The sequence below is a fragment of the Scyliorhinus canicula genome, chromosome 9 (genome assembly GCF_902713615.1).
Source record: "Scyliorhinus canicula chromosome 9, sScyCan1.1, whole genome shotgun sequence".
Lineage (NCBI taxonomy): Eukaryota > Metazoa > Chordata > Chondrichthyes > Carcharhiniformes > Scyliorhinidae > Scyliorhinus > Scyliorhinus canicula.
This window is the reverse complement of record NC_052154.1, coordinates 138,254,943-138,276,297: the sequence shown is the minus strand read 5'-3', so window position 1 is coordinate 138,276,297 and position 21,355 is coordinate 138,254,943. Positions and strand designations below refer to the sequence as shown.

The following is a 21,355-nucleotide window of genomic DNA, read 5'->3' as shown; positions in this document are numbered from 1 at the left end:
CAGTCCTTGACGCACCCCCTGATGAAGTCTGTGACAGTAGTGGCATACTCGTCCAGGTTACCTGCAAAGTTCTTGAATATGGACCAGTCCATTGACTCCAAGCAGTCACGTAGGAGCTCTTCCGCTGCCTCATACCAGCATTGCACTACCTTGTTACTGTTATTTTTTTCCAAAATAAATTTAGAGTACCCAATTATTTTTTTTCCAATTAAGAGGCAATTAAGTGTGGCCAATCCACCCACCCTGCACATCTTTTGGGTTGTGGGGGTGAGACCCACGCAGACATGGGGAGAATGTGCAAACTCCACATGGAGAGTAACCTGGGCCCGGTATCGAACCCGGGTCCTCAGCGCATGAGGCAGCAGTGCTAACCACTGCACCACTATGCCTTCTTTGCACAACCTTGTTAACTGAATCCTCCCGCTTAAGCTTCTGCTTGTATGCTGGGAGAAGGAGGACCATCTTGAGGTCTGATTTTCCGAAATCGGGGATGGAGCGGTAGGCACATTTGATTGCTGTGTCGCAGTGGTCGAGGATGTTAGGGCCCCTGGTGGGACAGGAGATGTCTGGGCCGGGCCGGGTCGAGTGGCTGGGTGCCGGGTCGGGCGCTTCTGTTGCCGGGCCGAGTGCTTTGGTTGCCGGGTTGGCGCTTTGGGAGCCGGGTTGGGCACTCCGGACGCGGGGACAAGTCCTAGGCGGGGTTGGGCCTCTTCCACTACCAGGTCAAGGTCGGGGTGAGGTTGCGATTCGGGTCCTGCAGGGTTGGGTCGAGTTGGATCATGTGTGTCAGTCCTCGGAAGTCGGGGAATCTCCAGGCCTGAAAGTAAACATGAAGGAACGTGGTTAGTGATTATATCAGAGTTAGAATTGAGTTTTAAAAGGTTAGAACGGTTAAAAAGGTGTAGGAAGAAGATCTGTGAGAAATTGCTCACAGAGAATTGCCAAGCTCCGGTCCCATCTTGAGTGTAACCACTTTTGAGTTCAATGGCCATCTAACAGATCAGACTTTGTTGGGCCCCTTAGAAGGCAAATGACTGCCCAGAGCATCGTGTGCTGCCACTCATCATTCACCGCCTCCTCAGATTCAGTGATATCTGAAGTGCTCTTGGATATGGATGATTCATCAGTCGAGATATGAATAAAAGAATTCTGAACAAATGACTTTGAACTCTGTACATCATCTAGAAATATTGATATTCATACACTTCTCATAAGGCTGTGCATTAATGACTCATTACAGTAATATGTACGATCAGACACGACGGGGCATTAAATTATTTAGAGTGCAGATGATGAGTGAATGTAATCAGCATATACGTGCAGTTTTAGAATCAGAGTGCTTCATTTCATTAGTTTGTTTAAATTTTGAAAATAATGGAGAATGTATGGAAAATGAAGTAAAAACAGAAAATTCTGGAAATATGTAACTGGTGAGTCAGCATCAGAAAAGAGAAGGCGGGCTCATGTTTTGGATGAAGACCGTGGAAACTATCTGTTAAAAAAAAACAGTGGCATCTCGATATGAAAGAGGTACAGCAGTAAACATGTTGGATGTCTAGTTAAATGTTAATGTTAGTCGAGTGTGGGTGGCAGTGTGGGAGAGTGCATGGGAATGCAGGGAAGTGGGGTGGGAGCACTGCAGAGTGTGGGTGGAAGCATCAGCTATGGGCTATATTAAAATAGTGAAGTTCAAAAAATTCTCCGAACACCCAGTACAGCGTGTAGCCCAGGTGCTCAGACCCATTGCTTGTCAGTGTTTTGTTTGATCTGTTTACGATGGGGTGCCAATCGACCTTCCAAATTATTTTTCTGAGTGCATCGATGTGCTGTTGAACACACTTCAATTTGGTGCCAAAACACTGTACGATATGAAGGGAAATTCAGTGGTAAATAAGCAAGTTGATGGCTCAACAACCAAAAGCACAGACCTTTGAAGATTTTCTTCTAAAACCCAAATATCAATAAGGAAAAAGTTAAGTAAATTCAAAACCTATTTGACAAAAAGTTTAGATTTCCATAATGGAGGCTGGATGTTGACTCCCTCTTAAATTTACAATATTGCATTTTGTTCATGCACTTGGACATGGGTTTTGTGCATTGAGCCTCATATGAAAATTGCAAAGGAATAATGCATTAGTTCCTTCCTATAGGATCTTGTCAGGGAAATAACTTTTAAAGTTGATCCTGGCCTTCAGATACACAATACCAGTTTGGTGTTTAATTACTTTTTTTCCCCCCAAGTGCTTGTCAGACATAGACCTAATCTGGGAAGACCAATGTAAACACGTGTGTGTTATTAACTGACCAAACTGTGCACGTTATATGTTTCACCTGAACGTAACTTTACTGCTCCTTTGAATAGATTTCAGCACGGTAGCACAGTGGTTAGCACAGTTGCTTCACAGCTCCAAGGTCCCAGGTTCGATTCCCGGCTTCGGTCACTATCTGTGCAAAGTCTGCACGTTCTCCCCATGTCTGCGTGGGTTTCCTCCGGGCACCCTGGTTTCCTCCCACAGTCCAGAGATATGGAGGTTAGGTGGATTGGCCATGCTAAATTGCCCTGAGTGTCCAAAAAAGGTTAGTGGGTTACTGGGTTACGGGGATAGGTTGGAAATGTGGGCTTAAATGGGGTGCTCTTCCAAGGACCGGTGCAAACTCGATGGGCTGAATGGCCTCCTTCTGCAAAGGAAATTCTATGATTCTAGATGTTAAAGCCAATGTGTAAATATGAAAATAACTCGGGGAGAATTGAATGTCACTTCAACTTTTACATTCATCATCACTATATATATAGATTATAGAATCCCTACACTGCAGAAGGAGGCCATTCGGTCCATCAAGTCTGCATAGACCCTCTGAAAGAGCCCCACACTGAGGCCCACTCCCTCGGCCTATCCTTGTAACCCCACCGCCCCTGCACATTACTAAGGGGCAATTTTAGCATGGCTAATCCACTAAACCTGCACATTTTTGGGCTATGGGAGGAAACTGGAGCAACCGGAGGAAACCCACGCAGGCACGGAAGAACATGCAAATTCCACAGAGTCATTAAGGCTGGAATCGAACCCGGGCCTCTGGTGCTGTGAAGTAGGAGTGCTAACCACTGTGCCACCATGACAATTTCTACTTGCACTCGAACCTTTAAAGATCAATGCGCCAGTTTTTCCAATGCCAACAGCGGTATGCTGAGATGTCCATAGCTGTTGTGCTTTAGGAGCCGAAGGTAGTTCTGTTATGACCAGTCCCTGGGTGAGGTCCCCCAATTTCGTTCCCTCTGTGGGAACTACCTTGACATGAGAGAGAAGGAGGATGAATTACTTCCTTTCTTTATACAATCCCCTCGACTAGTCACAATCAGATTCATTTAAAAAGGATCCCTTCCCAAGCAGATCTCTTTACCCGGTCCAAATTGATTTATGTTTTAAAAGGAATCAATTCAACCAGTTTTTCTTGCATTAAAGAAAGACTGAGGGCGGGTGTGGTAGTCCATATTACCACTCTCCTCGATAAACATACAGTGCAGAACTGGAACAAGGAAGCTGAGAAACTCTTGCCTGCAAGACAGATGGTTTATTTTATCCACCATTGCCAGTAGAGGGCTTATGTTGAAACCATATTCTTACCACAACATGCATTTGCAATCACTCAACTTGTTTCCTCATCCAACTGACCCAGTAGAAATAAAGGCGCTGGCAGCTGCTTTTATATTTCTAATGGATTAGGTTTTGATTTTCCTTAATTGGGTTTCGAACATGCATGTTGACACATTGCCACGAATAAGCCTCTGGACCTCCTGCACAACGTATGTTTGCTCTATGCTGAGTAACCTCACTCAGAGGGATACATCCCACTGACCCAAGTCTAGCGTTCTTAGGCACAGGTTGGTAGAGCTACAGATATGCAGAGGTAACGCCGATGTTTAACAAGATGAAACCATGAAATTTACCAGAACAAAGCAGTGAAAAACTTTCCACTGCCTGTCTTACTTGAACTACCTTTCTGTTGGAGCACTAATGTGTCCAATCCCTGCCCTTTTTGTGTATAACACAGATTTCCAATGAATTGTGGGATAGGTGTAGAATGCTCCCATTTAAAGACATTGGGCGAAATTCTCCGACCCCCAGCAGGGTTGGAGAATTGCCTGGTTCCGGCAAAAATCCCGTCCCCGCCGTGGCACAGATTCTCCGCCACCCGGGAATTGGCGGGGGCGGGAATCATGCCACTCCGATCGGCGAGGCCCCTGCGGCGATTCTCCGGCCCAGATGGGCCGAAGTCCCGCCACTGGGAGGCCTCTCCCGCCGCCGAGGTTTGAACCACCTTTGGTGGCGGCGGGATCGGCGCCGTGACCGGGCCCCCGGGGTCCTGGGGGGGGCGCGGGGCGATCGGACCCCGGGGGGTGCACCCACGGTGGCCAGGCCTGCGATCGGGGCCCACCGCTCAGACTCCGGGCCAGTGCCCTGGGTGCACTCTTTCTCCTCCGTGGCCGCCATGGCAGAGGCCATGGCGGAAGCGGAAGAGAAGCCCACATCGCACATGCGCCGGTGGTGACATCAGCGGCAGCTGGCCGCTGACGTCACCGCCGGCGCATGCGCTGACCGGCGAAAGCCTTTCGGCCAGCCCCGCTGCCGGGCGGCAGGCCTGAAAGGCCGCTGGCGCCGGTTTTTTGTGCCAGTCTTCTGGTGCCAACCGGTCCGGCGCGGGGCTAGCCCCCAAAGTGCGCCGAATTCCCCACCTTTGGGGAGGCCCGACCCCGGAGTGGTTGGCGCCATTCCCCTACGCCGGGACCCCCCGTCACGCCGGGTAGGGGAGAATCCCGCCCATTATTCCTAGGTCTTTTCTAGCTTTACACTGATTCATGTTCTTCTACTTACTGCCTATATAACCAGGAACATGCAGGGCTGCCAGGCACTGAGAGTGCAGCTGCAAAATACACCTGTGAATGATAGTTGGTGATGAGACCATCAATTCACGCGACACGTGGTTAGAAGTGAACAGTGGTTTTAATCGTCTGACAACAGCCTGCCTGTGTCGAGATGAACTCCAGATGAACTGGCAAGCAGGCTCTCAGCATCAACCTTTATACATCCGGATAAGGGGAGGAGCCGTGGGTGGAGCCGTGGGCGGAGCCAAGAGTGGAGCTCAGTACAAGCTCCTCATCTCCCCCTATGGGTAGAGCGGCGCAACTACACGTGATCCAATACAATATACAGGCTCAACACATGTTGTACAATACAGTGTGGATTATTAGTATTTATAATTCACCACGTTCACCCCCTGTAAAAAAAATCAAGTCCGGCGGGGGTGATGGTTTACAGATTGAGTCTGTCCGGTGGTCGAGTTGTCCGTTGTGATCGGTGGAGCACCGGGGTTGCAGCCCCTTCTGGTGGCTGGATGATCACGGTCGGTTGGTGTACGATGGCGGACTCTGGGGGTGATTCTGTCTGAGCTTTGTACCCATCTGGTTCGACTGGGGAGTGGGGGTACTGGAAGCTCGCGGGTGTGGGCGCGCGGAACATGTGTAGCGAACTGGTAGCTGCGGGGGTGTGGGGCGCGGTGAGTTGGGTGGGATGTAGCGTGAGGGGTACCTCGGCGGTGGTAGTGGTGGGGTTTGATCCTGCAGGCGCTAGGTCCCGGAGGGATACGGTGTCCTGACGGCCTTCAGGGTACTCTATGAAGGCGTATTGGGGGTTCGAGTGTAGCAGAAGCACGTTTTCTACGAGTGGGTCAGTTTTGTGTGCCCTGACGTGCTTCCGGAGGAGTACTGGGCCCGGTGTGTTCAACCATGCCGGGAGCGAAGCCCCCGTGGTAGTTCCCCAGATCTGGGTGTACGAAGCTCTCGGTGCTCCCGGAGTCGAAGCGGCACGGTGTACTCTATCCGTTGACTTGAACGGTCGTCATTGAGTTGCGGAGGTGTTTTGGACACGACTGGTCCAATGTGACTGCGCCGAGTTACTGGTAGTCGGCGGCTCAGTCCGCTGTGTTGGGGTGGCCCCGTGGTGAATGCCGCTGAGGTCGCAGTCTTCGATCAGATTTTCTGAATTTGGAGAGGATGGAGCCCAAGATGGCCGCTCCTATGGATCACATGTGGCGGGCGGCGAGGAAGATGGTGTCCAAGATGGCGGCCCCATGAGTCACACGTGGTTGGCCGCGTGGTGGGGGTCCGCCAAGAAGGCGGCCCTCATGGGTCGCACGTGGTGGGTGGGGGCGGAGTCGAGGTATAGGCCACAGCGTTACGGGGCCTGCGGGCCCGCAAATTCAGAGAACGAGTGCTTTGAGCAGCGGGAGGGTTAAGGGCTGGGGCTTTCTTCGGCAGACACACTCTGGCATAGTGTCCTTTGCGACCGCAGCTGCTGCAGGTCGCGCTGCGGGCCGGGCAGTGCTGCCGCGGGTGCTGTGGCTGGCCACAAAAGTGGCAGGCTGGGGCAGCATAGTGGCTGGGTGGGCGCGCGGCGCAGGCCTGGGGCAGTCGCTGGTCGGGGGCCCATGACGGGGTCGCGGAGTCCGCAGGGAACGAGGTGAAGCTGCAAAACGAGACCTCCATAGTAGTAGCGAGTTCAACAGAGTCTTCTAAATTTTTGGCCCCCTTCTCAAGCAGTCGCTGGCGCATGTAATTGGATCTGAGGCCTGCAACAAAGACATCGCGGACAGCAAGTTCCCTATGTTCAGCAGCATTTACAGCCTGGTAATTACAGTCCCGGGATAAGGCTTTTAAGTCTCTTAGAAATTCTTCTAGCGATTCTGTGGGGCGATGGCGGCGAGTAGTAAAAACGTGGCGTGCGTAGACGTCATTGACGGGCCTCACGTACATTCTGTCGAGTAGGGCCAGGGCCTCTGTATATGAGCCGGTACAATTTAACTGAGTAGATATACGGTGGCTCACCCTTGCATGCAGTAGGCTGAGTTTCTGTTCCTCCGTCGTTTCTGTGGTGCTTACTTCAGCCAGGTAGACCTTAAAACATCGGAGCCAGTGTGAAAAGATTTCTTTCGCCTCTGCATCCTGTGGGTCGAGTTCCAGTCGATCAGGTTTGAAGGCTGATTCCATAGTCGTTCCTTACTGTTTCTTAAGACGATTAAATTGATGAGACCATCAATTCACGTGACATGTGGTTAGAAGTGAACAGTGGTTTTAATCATCTTACAACAGAGCCTGCCTGTGACGAGATGAACTCCAGATGAACTGGCAGGCAGGCTCTCAGCATCAACCTTTATACATCCGGTTAAGGGGAGGGGCCATGGGCGGAGCCAAGTGTGGAGCCCAGTACAAGCTCCTCATCTCCCCCTATGAGTAGTGCCGCACAACTACAGGTGATCCAATACAATATACAGGCTCAACACATGTTGTACAATACAGTGTGGATTATTAGTATTTATAATTCACCACAGTTGGCTTATTTTATCTCCCAGCATTAATTGATGACCTAAATTGAAACTACTTTTCCATTTCACAATGAGCTAGCAAGTCATGCTTCATATGATGCTGCACTGAAGGAATCTGACCAATTACTGGCCCATTAGCTTACTCTCGATCATCAACAAAGTGATGAAAGGTGTCACTGACAACGCTAACAACCTGTTCATTGATTCTCAGGTTTGGTTCTGCCAGGGGCAGCACGGTGGCACAGTGAGTAGCACTGCTGCCTCACAGCGCCGAGGTCCCATGTTCGATCCCTGCTCTGGGTCACTGTCCGTGTGAAGTTTGCACATTCTCCCCGTGGTTGCGTGGGTTTCGCCCCCACAACCCAAAGATGTGCAGGGTAGGTGGATTGACCACGCTAAATTGCCCCTTAATTGGAAAAAATGAATTGGGTACTCTAAATTTACTTTTAAAAAGATTTGGTTCCGCCAGGACCACTCAGTCCCAATATTCCCTCTGGAATTTTATTCCACATGTTGTTCAGCCAAAGTGTGAAGAACTCATTGATACCAGTCCTAAAGACCCACCCTCAGAGGCACAGAAGCTCCAGATCCTCTACACGAGCCTGAGCTCGGACATCTTCCCCCTCATCCGGGACATGCTGATATATGCTGACGCCATGGCGCAACTGAAGGAGAACTACACGCAGCAGACCAACAAGATCTATGCCAGGCACCTCCTCGCCACGTGGCATCAAGTCCCCGGTGAGTCTGTGGAGGATTTCTGCCGTTCCCTGCAACTCCTAGTGAGAGACTGCGATTGCCAGGCCGTCTCGGCCTCTGAACATTCGGACCTGCTACTTAGAGAGACGTTCATTACAGGCATAGAGTCGGCCTACATCCACCAGCAACTCTTAGAAGGGGCTACCCTCAACCTCGCGGCGACCAAGAAACTAGTGCTCTCGCTCACGGTTGCCTCGCGCAATATTCAAGCGTATACCCCCGACCGGGCGGCCCACCCATCCTGGACATTGTGGGCCCCGCCAGCGAACGCCCTACTGTGCACCCCGTCAGCGACCGCCCCCAGCCAAAGCCAGGCCTGTGCCGCGCGGCAACCACACAACCCCGGGGGTCCCAAGTGCTACTTCTGCGGACAGTCAAAGCACCCCGACAACGCTGCCAGGCACGGAATGCGCTCTGGAAGGCCTGCGGTAAGAAAGAACATTTTGCTGCTGTGTGCCAGGCCTGCTCCGTCGCCGCCATTGCCCCGGCGCCCCCCATGTGAAACCAGCGCAGGCGACGTGTGGCCCATGGGCGCCGCCATCTTGCTCACCTCACAACACGTGCGGCCCGTGGGTGCCGCCATCTTACTCGCCATCTTTCTCGCCTCACACATGCGGCCCGTGGGCGCCACCATCTTTCTCGCCCCAGGATACGTGCGACCCGTGGGCACCCCCATCTTCCCCGCCTCAGGATCCCTGCTCGTCGGACACCTCATCGGGCCGCTCACCGCCTGCAACCGCCGCCGACCAGCAACGCCTGGCCTCCGTTACAATCGACCAGAGACGACCGCACAACCTCGCGACCGCGTCGATGATGGTGAAGATCGACGGGCACAAGGTTTCCTGCCTTCTGGACTCCAGGAGCACTGAGAGCTTCATCCACCCGATACGGTGAGGCGCTGCTCCCTCACGGTCCACCCCACCAACCAGAGAATCTCCCTGGCCTCCGGATCCCACTCCGGGGGTACTGTACTGCCACCCTCATCATCCAGGGCATAGAGTTCAGCGGCTTCCACCTCTATGTCCTCCCCAACCTCTGCACTGCCTTGCTACTCGGCCTGGACATCCAGCGCAACCTCCAGAGCCTAACCTTGAAATTTGGTGGGCCCCTACCACCCCTTACAATCTGCGGTCTCACAAACCTTAAGGTCGACCCACCTTCCCTGTTTGCGAACCTCACCCCGGATTGCAAACCCGTCACCACCAGGAGCAGACAGTACAGTGCCCAGGACAGGACCTTCATCAGGTCTGAAGTCCAGCGGCTGCTACGGGAAGGTATTATCGAGGCCAGCAACAGCCCCTGGAGAGCCCAAGTGGTAGTGATAAAAACTGGGGAGAAAAACAGGATGGTCGTTGACTACAGTCAGACCATCAATCGGTACACACAGCTTGATGCGTACCCCCTCCCATGCATTTCTGATATGATTAATCAGATTGCACAGTACCAGGTTTTCTCGACAGTGGACCTGAAATCTGCCTAGCACCAGCTCCCCATTCGCAAGGTGGACCGCCAGTACACCGCATTTGAAGAGGGTGGCCGCCTTTACCATTTCCTTAGGGTTCCCTTAGGCGTCACTAAAGTGGTCTCGGTCTTCCAACAGGATATGGACTGAACAGTTGACCAGTACGGACGGCGGGCTACCTTCCCATACCTGGATAACGTCACCATCTGCGGCCACGACCAGCAGGACCATGACGCTAACCTTTACAAATTCCTTCACACCACCAAACTCCTTAACATAACCTACAACAAGGAGAAGTGTGTGTTTAGCATGGACGGATTAGCCATCCTCGGCTATGTGGTCCAGAAAGAAGTTCTGGGGCCCGGCCCCAATCACTTGCGCCCCGTCATGGAACTCCCCCTCCCTCACTGCCCCAAGGCCCTCAAACGATGCCTGGGGTTCTTTTCGTACTATGCACAGTGGGTCCCAAACTATGTGGTCAAGGCCCTCCCACTCATTCAATCCACCGCTTTCCCACTGACGGCCAAGGCTCACCGGGCCTTCAACCGTATCAAGGCCGACATCGCCACAGCCGTGATGCACGCGTTCGACGATACGTTACCGTTCCAAGAAGAGAGCGATGCATCAGACGTCGCTTTGGCCGCCACCCTTAACCAGGCAGGCAGGCCCGTAGCCTCCATGCCTCTGAAATTCTGCACTCCTCCGTCGATCATGTGTGCTGTGTCCTTATATATGGGTTGGTGTAATGCCCCCCTGTGGTAGTGTGACCTCTGGTGTGTGTCGTGAATGCCCATTGGTCGTGTCCTATCTTACTGACCTATTGGCTGAATGTCTGTGTGTCATGTCTCTGGTGCTCCCTCTAGTGTCTATGTAGGCTACATGTATTTACATTAACCCCTTGCGTATTTACAAAAGTTCAATATGTCCATTCATAATTCAGGGTTTTGATCCATCAGCATAGTAGTCCTGACATCCATACATGCACTGTAATTACCAGGGAAATTCAAATATGTGGTCAGCTGAATTATGCTGACTGAGACTCTCCACAAATGTCTCTTACACTGATCTCAGTGTCGGGGACATGGGCTAACTGCGCTATTTACCTGGGGAATTGTTGCACTGTTGAATCTCTGGTGTAACTCAGTTACTAGCAAGTTAACTCAACCTACCAACCCCCATCCATATCCTCCATGCCCCTCACCACAACCCCCTACCTGACTGCTCACTTCAAATCAACAGCCCATCAGCAGCCCACCCCTACAAACCCCCACCTCCACTGACCTGGCAACCCGCACCACAACTCCCCCCGACTCAATTGCGCACCACCCTTAACTTCACTGCCAACCCTCCCCCAAAACCTACCCTGCAATCCCTTTCCTCACCATGCGCAATTCTTTCCCAAGCCTGGCTCGGCATAAGCATATCTTCAATCCACACTTGAACCTCATGAGCTTCCGTACTGACAGGGAAGCATCATGTTTTACCCTTTTTTCCTTCAAAGGCTTGGTGTCAGTTACGGTTATAGATCTATTTTCTCCTGGCTTGTTCCTTTCTCTTCTTGATAATTTAAAATTCTAATTTAAAATGTTTTGAAAATTATGTCAGCCCATTTGCTATCTTTTATCCCCCCATTGTTTTGTTGTTGTCAGGTTTAGATTGTGTGGAGCGGGTGACATTTCTACTTCTGTTCTATTAACTTTCATTTTCGATATTTATACTGTTACGGCCCCGTGGTCTAGTGTGTCGTCAATTCCAGCCCCACTTGTCCCAGAGTTACAGCACAATTGAAATTAATAAATAATTCTTGGGAAAACACCCAAAGTCTTTGCCCCTTGGCTGTCCAATAACTACAATCACCAGGTTTGTAAATTTAAACACGATTCATTTTTTAAATAATAATAACTATAATTCAATATGCAACAAATCCAACTGGTTAACTATTATCCAGTTCCTAACCTTCCCCCCTTTAACTCACCTCCACCCTCTACACACACACACACACACAAAACAGACAAACAAACTCAGAGGGGAAATGAGAGGTGTTACAATATTGCTGAAAGTAAAAAGGATAAGAGTCTTGATTTCAGATGCTTGTCTTCTGGCACACCTTCCTTTAAGGTTTCTGCATTCAGTCTGTAATGGTTTTCACTGTAGATTCATTCAGGTTCTCTGTAGGTTACGAAAGACAGCAAATATGCAGCTTTTCTGGAGAGAGAGAGAGATATTCTCACAGCTTGTTCTCTGAGGCCAGGATCTGACTGTCCTTTCCTTGGTTCCCTGAAAACCATTTCACTTGGGTAAGACCCAATAACCGCCTGTTGCTGGGCAGAGTAAGGCCTTTTGGCCAATTCATTGCCCACCAGGCAACCAATCGAACCGAGTCCCTCCAATCTCTCGGGTGCCAAAAAGTCTGAGTTCTGCTGTTCAAAAAGCTAGCACAGTGCACTATTTTTCAACTTTTGAGTTCCTCGCTTTCTTTGCTCGACTTAAAGGTTTACGTCCATTAAATATCCATGAATCAAAAATGATACCGGAAAAATAAAAGAAATGGGAAATAAGAGAATCAACAGGAAGGGTCCTTACAAAACCGAACAGAGGCTCTTCTCAGATATCCCTGGAGCCCTCCTTATACCTTTCTTTGTGCAAACTAAATCAAAACTTCTCTGCCACTCTGTTATTCTCAATTAAAAGCTGAGCTTTCTTCTTTGCAAAAATATACTTTATTGATAAAATATCTGAAAGAACGTTACAAATATTTCAAAATGGCCATCACAATGCAACAATATGCAGATTTTCTGCATAGATCATGTTGCATTCTGCGGTGCTTCAATACAATTGTGATACATTTAACATTCACTGTAGATTCAATGTGAGCCACACGACCCAAGGGGGTCTTTACAATTCCCCTTCCCCTCAGTCCGTGATGGATGAAAGGAAATTACAAGCTGAAATGAGAAAGTAACATTTCTCCCTGTTTAACATTGAATCTGTGTGCTGGCACTTCCCACCATGCAGCACTCTCTCAGTGCTACACAAAAGTGTTGGACTGAAATATTTGCTCAAATCTCTGGGATGGACTTTGAACCCAAAATATTCTGACTCAGAAGTGCATACGCTACCACTAAGCCACTGTTAATCAGAATTAATTTGACTTGTGCCTATTGTATTTACTAAAGGATTTATTTTACACATAAACCAAGAATAAGTACTACTATAAAATGTACAATCTTGCTAGCGTCCCAGTAAACCCACTGGAATATATAACTCTCTTGATGTGACAATGGTTAATAGCTTCTACAGGCATAATCACTTTGATAAAATTAAACTAAGGTTCGAAATGTATTACTCCATGGATAAATATGGAAGATTTTATTTTTATCCAATGGTAGGTTTCAACTTGTTCATGGATTTATCCCTGGTAGGTTATGATATAAATTGTATTCTGAAATTATCCATTCTTGAAACAATTAATACCTTTTGCAGTAATGTTACATTAGGAGAAGAGAATTCTGAAAAATAAGCACTCGTGTCCCATCGTCCCAGTCAAATGGAAACTAAATTTCTAGCCCTCAGTAATGCAGTAGGATAATTTCAATCAGTTATTAATTGAGCTAAATTGGGCTAAGCTTGTGACAACCCTTGTCTTCACAGGCCCAAGGAACAGTCATATTCATTGTGCTTTATCAACAGGTGGATTAGGACTCTTGTCCTAATAATAAACCTCCTGGCAGCAGTATTTAAACCATTAAGCTGTCTATCAAAGGTTCGTTCAAGGAACTGCACTGTGAAATTGAATAAATACTAAGAATTTCAGAGGATCTCAGGTTCTGGCCAAGAATTAAGGATGCTACCAGAGTGCCACAAGACCCCGCTCCCAACAGACATATCACCAAATTAAAACCATTACACTCACTCATGTATCTAATTTAATCAGACAACAAACCATGGATACCAACGTATGGTCTGGGGCCAACAGAAACCTGGCTATATGGTCCAGGAGGGACTGAACTAAAAGTCAAGGGAAAGTTGCAGGCAACACTCCAGTATAAGAGGAAACAGACATTGGGAACATTGCATGTCTACAGAATCAGCTATTCGGGAGGTTAATAGAATGCTGGCCTTTATCAGTAGAGGATTTGAATATAGGAGTAGTGAGGTCTTGCTTCAACTGTACAGGAGCTTGGTTAGACCACACCTGGAGTGCTGTGTGCAATTTTGGTCCCCTTAGCTCAGAAAGGATATTATTGCCATAGAGGGAGTGCAACGGAGGTTCACTAGACTTGTTCCGGGGATGGCGGGACTGTCTTATGCAGAGATTGAGAAAAACGGCCCTGCATTCTCTAGAGTTTAAAGAATGTTAAATGATCTAATTGAAACCCAAAAAATACTTAAAGGAATAGACAGGGTAGATGCAGGTTGGGGAGTCTAGAAATAAGGGGGCACAATTTCAAATTACGGGTGATGCCGCTTAGGTCCCAGATGAGGGGAAATCTCTTTACACGGAGGGTTGTAAATCTTTGGAATTCTCTGCCCCAGAGGACTGTGGAAGCTCAGTCATTGAGTAAGTTTAAAGCAAAGATTGATAGATTCCTGATTAACAATGACGTAAAGGGTTACGGTGATAATGGGTGTAAAAGGCATTGAAGCGTCTGATCAGCAATGATTATGTTAAATGGCGGAGCAGGCTCAACAGTTCAATTACCTACTCCTGTTCCTATGTTCCCAGAAAATCTCTCTTTTAATTGGAAGAGCTTGTACAGACCTAAATCTTATCAGGAAAATGAAAGACGTCAATCAGAAAGAACCAAAGGTGACTTCAGAAACTATCCAACTGTAATGAAGATCTGGATTGTGCCTTCAACACTGACTTAATGACACTCTTAGTCCGGCTGTTTTACAGGAGGACATGCAGGAGTGGGAAGTCAACTCACCCACGATAAATTCAGTGAAAAGATGAGACCAGGGGAAACACGAGGATGAGAGTGTTCACTCATCATTCTGTGGTGTTACTTTGAAAGTGGAAAATGAAAATCTGGTGACAGAATACTCTGTTCAAATACTACATTCATGAAAAAGGGATAACCTTCCAGTACAGCTGGACCTATCCATCCACCAAAATTGGTCATCAAAGATGTGAGTAGTCAAAGAAGTCAAAAACTGGGCATGGAACCAAGCCACACGATGACTGCTTTTGCTGCGTTTGGATAAAGTGAACTTTTTGATAAAAGATGTCTTTTGGATTTTGAGGGAAACCAAGACATAGAAACATAGCAAAGAAGAACACGAGGAGGCCATTCAGCCTTTCGAGCCTGCTTCGCCAATTCATTATGATCATGGCTGATCATCCAACTCAGTAACCTATTCCTGCTTTCCCACATATCATTTGATCCCTTTAGCCCAAGAGCAATAAAAGCTCCTTCTTGAGAAATCGAGGGCTGGATTCTCCATTCTGGAGACTAAATGCTCGCACTGGAGTCGAATCTCTCCTGGTCTCTGCTGGTATTAGGAATGGTGCCTAGGAGCAATCCCCTCTCTTTTTCCATACAAATGTATCCATGAAGAAGCGATCACAGAATTCTTTCAAAATCTCAGTATTGTGCCTCCATTTTGAGTGGGAGGCTTGAGAACAAGATCCGGCAGCTGGCCCACTCCCCCAACAATGCAAATCCTGTTCACCCCCTATGCTATCAAGTAGAGGCATCCTCTTTCCCCACCACCATGAGAATAATGGGTCACATATACCCCCCCCCCCCCCCCCCCCCACAGCATGCACACATGAGAGTGATCCAAACTCCCCCCTCTACCTATGACGGTAGCACGGTAGCATTGTGAATAGCACAATTGCTTCACAGCTCCAGGTTTCCAGGTTCGATTCCAGCTTGGGTCACTGTCTGTGTGGAGTCTGCAAATCCTCCCCGTGTGTGCGTGGGTTTCCTCCGGGTGCTCCGGTTTCCTCCCACAGTCCAAAGATGTGCAGGTTAGGTGGACTGGCCATGATAAATTGCCCTTAGTGTCCAAAATTGCCCTTAGTGTTGGGTGGGGTTACTGGGTTATGGGGAAAAGATGGAGGTGTTGACCTTGGGTAGGGTGCTCTTTCCAAGAGCCGGTGTAGACTCGATGGGCCGAATGGCCTCCTTCTGCACTGCAAATTGTATGAAATTCTATGAAATTCTCACCGACCCCCTATCAAACCTCCCCATCTGAGACCTCCATCAGATCCCCCCAACTCCCCAATCTGATCTCCCCATCAAAGACCCCAATCAAAGCCTTCCATCAGACCTCCATCTGAGATCCCCAACAAAAACCCAACTGAGACCCTCCTCAGAACCCCACCCCCCCCCTCCCCCTCCACCCACATCAGAGACCCCTGCCTGAAAGCAGAAGAGCAGTGTAGGCAGTAGGGTAAATAATCACTGCATCTTCACTTACCCTTTCCTAACATCTCCTGCCTCACTCAAAGGTGATTAAAGTAACAGCTATTACAAGTGTCAGAGGGTACCTCGGAAAAGCCCAGTACATTTCAAAGAGTTTAAAATTCCTTGACAGCCTTTGAAATATAAATCTTCCATTCAATTTCACACAACAAAACTTTGCATTAGCCAGTGATTGACAGTTTGATTTATCCAAAGACAACTGCTTGGTGGACTGTTTATTGATTTTCCCCTTCATGCTTGTATGCCCTGCTTTGATGCTAACCTCACGGTTTACACTCTTGTTCTGATAGGCCCTCACTACAACAAAAGTAGTTATGTGCTTCCTGCTGTGAAAAGACAAAGTCAAAGTATTTAGTTGTTTTTGATGCAGTGAGGAACTGTCAATCATCGAAACATACATAGAAAATAGAAGCAGAAGGAGACAATCAGCCCTTTGAGCCTGCTCCGCCATCCATTTTGGTCATGGTTTATCATCAAGTCCCATTTTCCATCCATATCCCTTGATCCCTTTAGCCCCAAGAGCTATATCTAATTCCTTCTTCAAATTAAACAACATTTTCACCTCAACTACTTTGTGTGGTAATGAATTCCACAGATTCACCACTCTCTGGGTGATGTAATTTCTCCTCACCTCAGTCCTTAAAGGTTTACCCCTCAACCTCAGACTATGACCCTTAGTTCCACCATCAGGAACATTCCTTCTGAATCTACCCTAATTAATCCTGTTAGAATTTTATAAGTTTCTATGTGGTCTCTCTAACTCTTCTAATCTCCGATGAATATAATCCTAATTGATTTAGTCTCTTCTCATATGACAATCTGGCCATCCCAGGAATCAGCCTGGTAAATCTTCACTGCACACCCTCCATAGCAAGGACATCCTTCCTCAGATAAGGACACCAAAACGGCACACAAACCTCCAGATGTGGCCTCACCAATGCCCCATCAATTTGCAGTAAAACTTCCCTATTCTTATACTTAAGTCCTCTCGCTATGAAGGCCAACATACCATTTGCCTTCTTTACTGCCTGCAATTTACTGCCTCATAGCAAGAGTGTTTATAAACATTGTGGTTAGCATCAAACCAGGGTTATGGAGATACCTTCAAGCATGAAGGGAAAGATAAATCGGCAATCCACCAAGCAGCTGTCTTTGGAGAAATGAAACTGTCAATCAGGATTTGAGGTGTTGGTGGGGAGGGGGGGGAGGGGGGGGGGCGGTGGCGGGGAGGGTGTCCTGATGAAATTTAAGGTATTTCCATAATTTTACGACCCCTTGACCCACCATTGGGTCCATTGCATCATGCTTGAAATGCCTGCACCAATTCAGAAATGAATCCTGGTTGAGAGCCCAGCAGCACCACAGGGGGCTGGAGAATTGGGCATCCAGCCCACTAATTGGATCTAAATGGGCGCAATTGACCCATTTGCATCTTCTCGGTGTGGGCCGTGTGGCAAGCGGTGGGAGTCCAGAGCATTGGCGCCAATCCCATTTTTAGGCTGACGCTCGATTCTCCGCTGGATTGGGGAATCTGCTATGGGTGGAGGGCAGCGGATCATCTATCATGCAGTGTTTTGGCCTCAATTTCTTTCTGTGGTAGAAAATTCCACAGGCTCCCCGCTCTCTGGGTGAAGAACTTTCTCCTCATCTCAGTCCTAAAAGGTTTATCCCCTATCCTCAGACTGTGGCCCCTGGATCTGGGCTCCCCCACCGTTAGGAACATCCTTCCTGCCTGGAACATCTACCCTGTCTCGTCCTGTTAGAATTTTATAGGTTTCTATGAAATCCTCCCTCATTCCTCTGAACTCCAGTGAATACAATCCTAACACAATCTCTCCTCATACATCAGTACTGCCATCCCAGAAATCAGTCTGGTAAACTCTCACTGCATTCCCTGCAGAACAAGACCAGGCTTCCACAGGAGAGGAGATCAAAACTGCACACAATATTCCAGGTGTGATCTCACCAAGACCCTGTATAACTGCAGCAAAACACCGCTGCTCTTGATCGCTATGAAGGCCAGCATACCATTTGCCTTCTTCACCGCCTGCGTCACCTGCATTCTTACTTTCAGTGACTGGTGTACAAGGCCGTGCAGGTCTCATTGCACATTCCCCTCTCTCAAACTATAACCATCTGTTTAATAATCTACCTTCCTGTTTTTGCTACCAATGTGGATAACCGCACATGTATCCACATCATACTGCATCTGCTATGCATTTGCCCACTCACTCAAGTCGTCCGAATCTGGCTGAAGTATCTCTGCATTTTCCTCGCAGCTCACCCTCACCCACCAGCTTTGTGTCATCTCCAAATTTGGTTACATTCAGTTCCCTCATCTAAATCATTAATAAATGTTGTGAATAGCTGGGGCACTAGGACATCCCTGCCATCCACTTGGGAAAAAAAAAGTTTATTCCTGCTCTTTGTTTCTTGTCTGCCAACCAGTTTTCTATTCCATCTCAATACACTACCCCAATCCCATTCGCTTTAATTTTACGTGCTAATCTCTTATGTGGGACCTTGTCGTAAGCCTTCTAAAAGTCCAAATAAACTAAAGCCAATGGCTTCCATAGTGATGATGTAGGAGAACACATGACTACAAGAGAGGGTGAGAATGTTCATGGCTTCAGCATGGATATAATCAGATTAATAATAATAATAATAATAATATTTATTGTCACAAGTAGGCTTACTTTAACACTGCAATGAAGTTACTGTGAAAAGCCCCTAGTTTCCTCATCCCGGCTCCTATTTAGGTACACAGAGGGAGAATTCAGAATGTCCAAATTACCTAACAACACGTCTTTCGGGACTTATGTGAGTAAACCGGAGCACCCGGAGGAAACCCACGCAGATATTGGAAGAATTTGTAGACTCCACACAGACAGTGACCCAAGTCGGGAATCGAACCTCGGACCCTGGAGCTGTGACGCAACAGGGCTAACCACTGTGCAGTTGTATAAAATAAACCAGTTGTTGTTTGAACATTCCAATGTCTCAGAGATCATTGTGAAGCTAAACCAAACATCCAATAAAACCAGCAAAACAATGTAATGAAACAGGGCAGCTCCATCATGGAGCTTTTATTTTTCCATGGGAAAGAAGATGGAAGTCTTCATCTTGCTAAATAATACATCAGTCTCCTGTTGCATCATTGAGTAGCAAATTGGTTGATTGCACTAGCCTGAAAGGAGCTGGTAGCATAAAAATTGAGCAAGGACATGTCCTTGATTGTTAGCATATGTGGTGTGAGGCTTTTTGGATGCATACATAAAGCAGATGTTAACTGGCTTTCTGCTGCTTTGCAATCCCAGGGGCTACATTCCCTTGGCAGGTGGGCTGTGGCCTAAGGGCCCATTTGGTGACCATTGCTGATTGTTGTAAAAATCCCATCTGGTTCACAAATGTCCTTTTAGGGAGTAAATCTGCCGTCCTTACCTGCTGTGGGCTGCATGTGACTCCAGATCCACAGCAATGTGGTCGACTCTTAAATGTCCTTTGAAGTGTCATAGCTCAGTTCAAGTGCAATTGCTGGCCTGGTGAGCGACGCCCATCGCATGATTGAATTTTTAAAAAGAATCCACGACAAATAAAATCTATAACGGAGGTGAGGATATAAAAAAGAGCAACAATAATTATTCCCAGTCTAAGGGAAAAAACTCATCAAATTTCACAGTTGGATGGGAGACATTTGAATGATAAACCAGCGAAGAAATCATTGAAATACTAACAGGCTGAAATAAGGTAAACCCTGAACATTACTTTAAAGTAAGACAGAAGGAGCAGAATTCAGAGATGTTCAGGAGGGCAAACTCAGTGAACATGTTTTTCTTCCTCACCCTTGTATTTTTCTCAGCACTTATATAAACTGAATCATTTACATTAATATTCTGAGGATTATATTAATGAGATGAGCCCACTGCTGTTTTCTCAGGGGAAGTAAAGGGTAGGCTCTGCAAATCCAACTGTTCTTCTCTGATTCAATGCTTGTCTTGTTTGGAATTCTTATGCCATCTGAGTCTAAGTACGGAGGACTCTTTACCTTCCTAATCACACTTCTTGCTGGCCTGTGCTAGCACCTGTAACAAGGAATAATTGCTGTACGTTTGAATCCTGCTTCCAGTTGTTTACACCCAAGCCTCCAAAACCCTCTGCGCACACAAAGCTAAGCATACCATTTTGGAAGTAAACTCTCTCTGAGCTTTTCCGAAGATTATAAATAATCCTCGCACAATACGAATTATATTTTCTAGATTGACAATCATAATAACTAACCCTTTCAAAATATAAGTTCGTTTATCAACAGAAAATGTTCCAACATATAATTAACATTCCAAGTCTTGGGGCTACCTAAAATGTACTGTAAATATAATATGTAATTTTTCTGTCATGCTTCCCACAGCTATTTCTGTGGGGTACATGTGGGCTGTTCAATCTCGGTTCTTTTCAATACTTTCCTTTGTTAATATTAAGCATCCAGAATGTCACAGATAATCTTTTTAAATCACCTATGATTATGCTTTTATGTATCAATCCCACTCAAATGACATGCTTCGACAGTTGAAACATGTGACTTGAGATAGTCTTTCCTTGCTTTAACTTGCTGCAATGACTATTTTTTACTTTTTACACATCAAGAATTTTTTTTGCAGTAGCCAATGAAGGGAGTTGACATCTGTACTCATTAAGGGCAATTATAGAATAATTAATGTACAAATCGCCAACCTACACACCAGTCCCTTCTATTTTTCCCTGGCAGAACTGTTATTAATACTCCTGAGGATTATAATTAGAGGATTGTGGAGCTGTAATCATCCATTATATCTGGAGTCTCTACCGAGAGAGGAAGTGTAAAGGGGATTTAGAGTGAGATTGACACAGCTGAGTTAATTATTTCTAAAATGGAAGAGAATATAGGGATTCTTTTGATGTGGAGATGCTGGCGTTGGACTGGGGTGAGCACAGTAAGAAGTCTTACAACACCAGGTTAAAGTCCAACAGGTTTGTTTCAAACACGAGCTTTCAGAGCACTGCTCCTTCCTCAGGTGAATGGAGAGGTATGTTCCAGAAACATTTATATAGACAAAGTCAGAGATGGCAGACAATGCTTGGAATGCAAGCATTTGCGGGTAATCAAATCCTTACAGATCCAGAGTAATCCCAGGTTAAAGAGGTGTGAATTGTCTCAAACCAGGACAGTAGGTAGGATTTTGCAAGTCCAGGCCAGATGGTGGGGGGTGAATGTAATGCAACATGAATCCAAGATCCCGGTTGAGGCCGCACTCATGCGTGCGGAACCTAGCTATAAATTTTTGCTCGG

At 47.3% G+C, this 21,355-nt stretch overlaps 1 long non-coding RNA gene across 1 annotated transcript; it reads right to left on the bottom strand.

Annotated features, from left to right (window-relative positions):
• Positions 1–268: 268 nt before the first annotated feature.
• LOC119971732 lies at positions 269–20,214 on the bottom strand. Its single transcript, XR_005461902.1, has 3 exons — positions 20,078–20,214; positions 19,474–19,631; positions 269–817 (listed from the first exon to the last, which is right to left on the bottom strand). It is a non-coding gene; the product is annotated as an uncharacterized LOC119971732 (long non-coding RNA).
• Between the last annotated feature and the right edge of the window lie 1,141 nt (positions 20,215–21,355).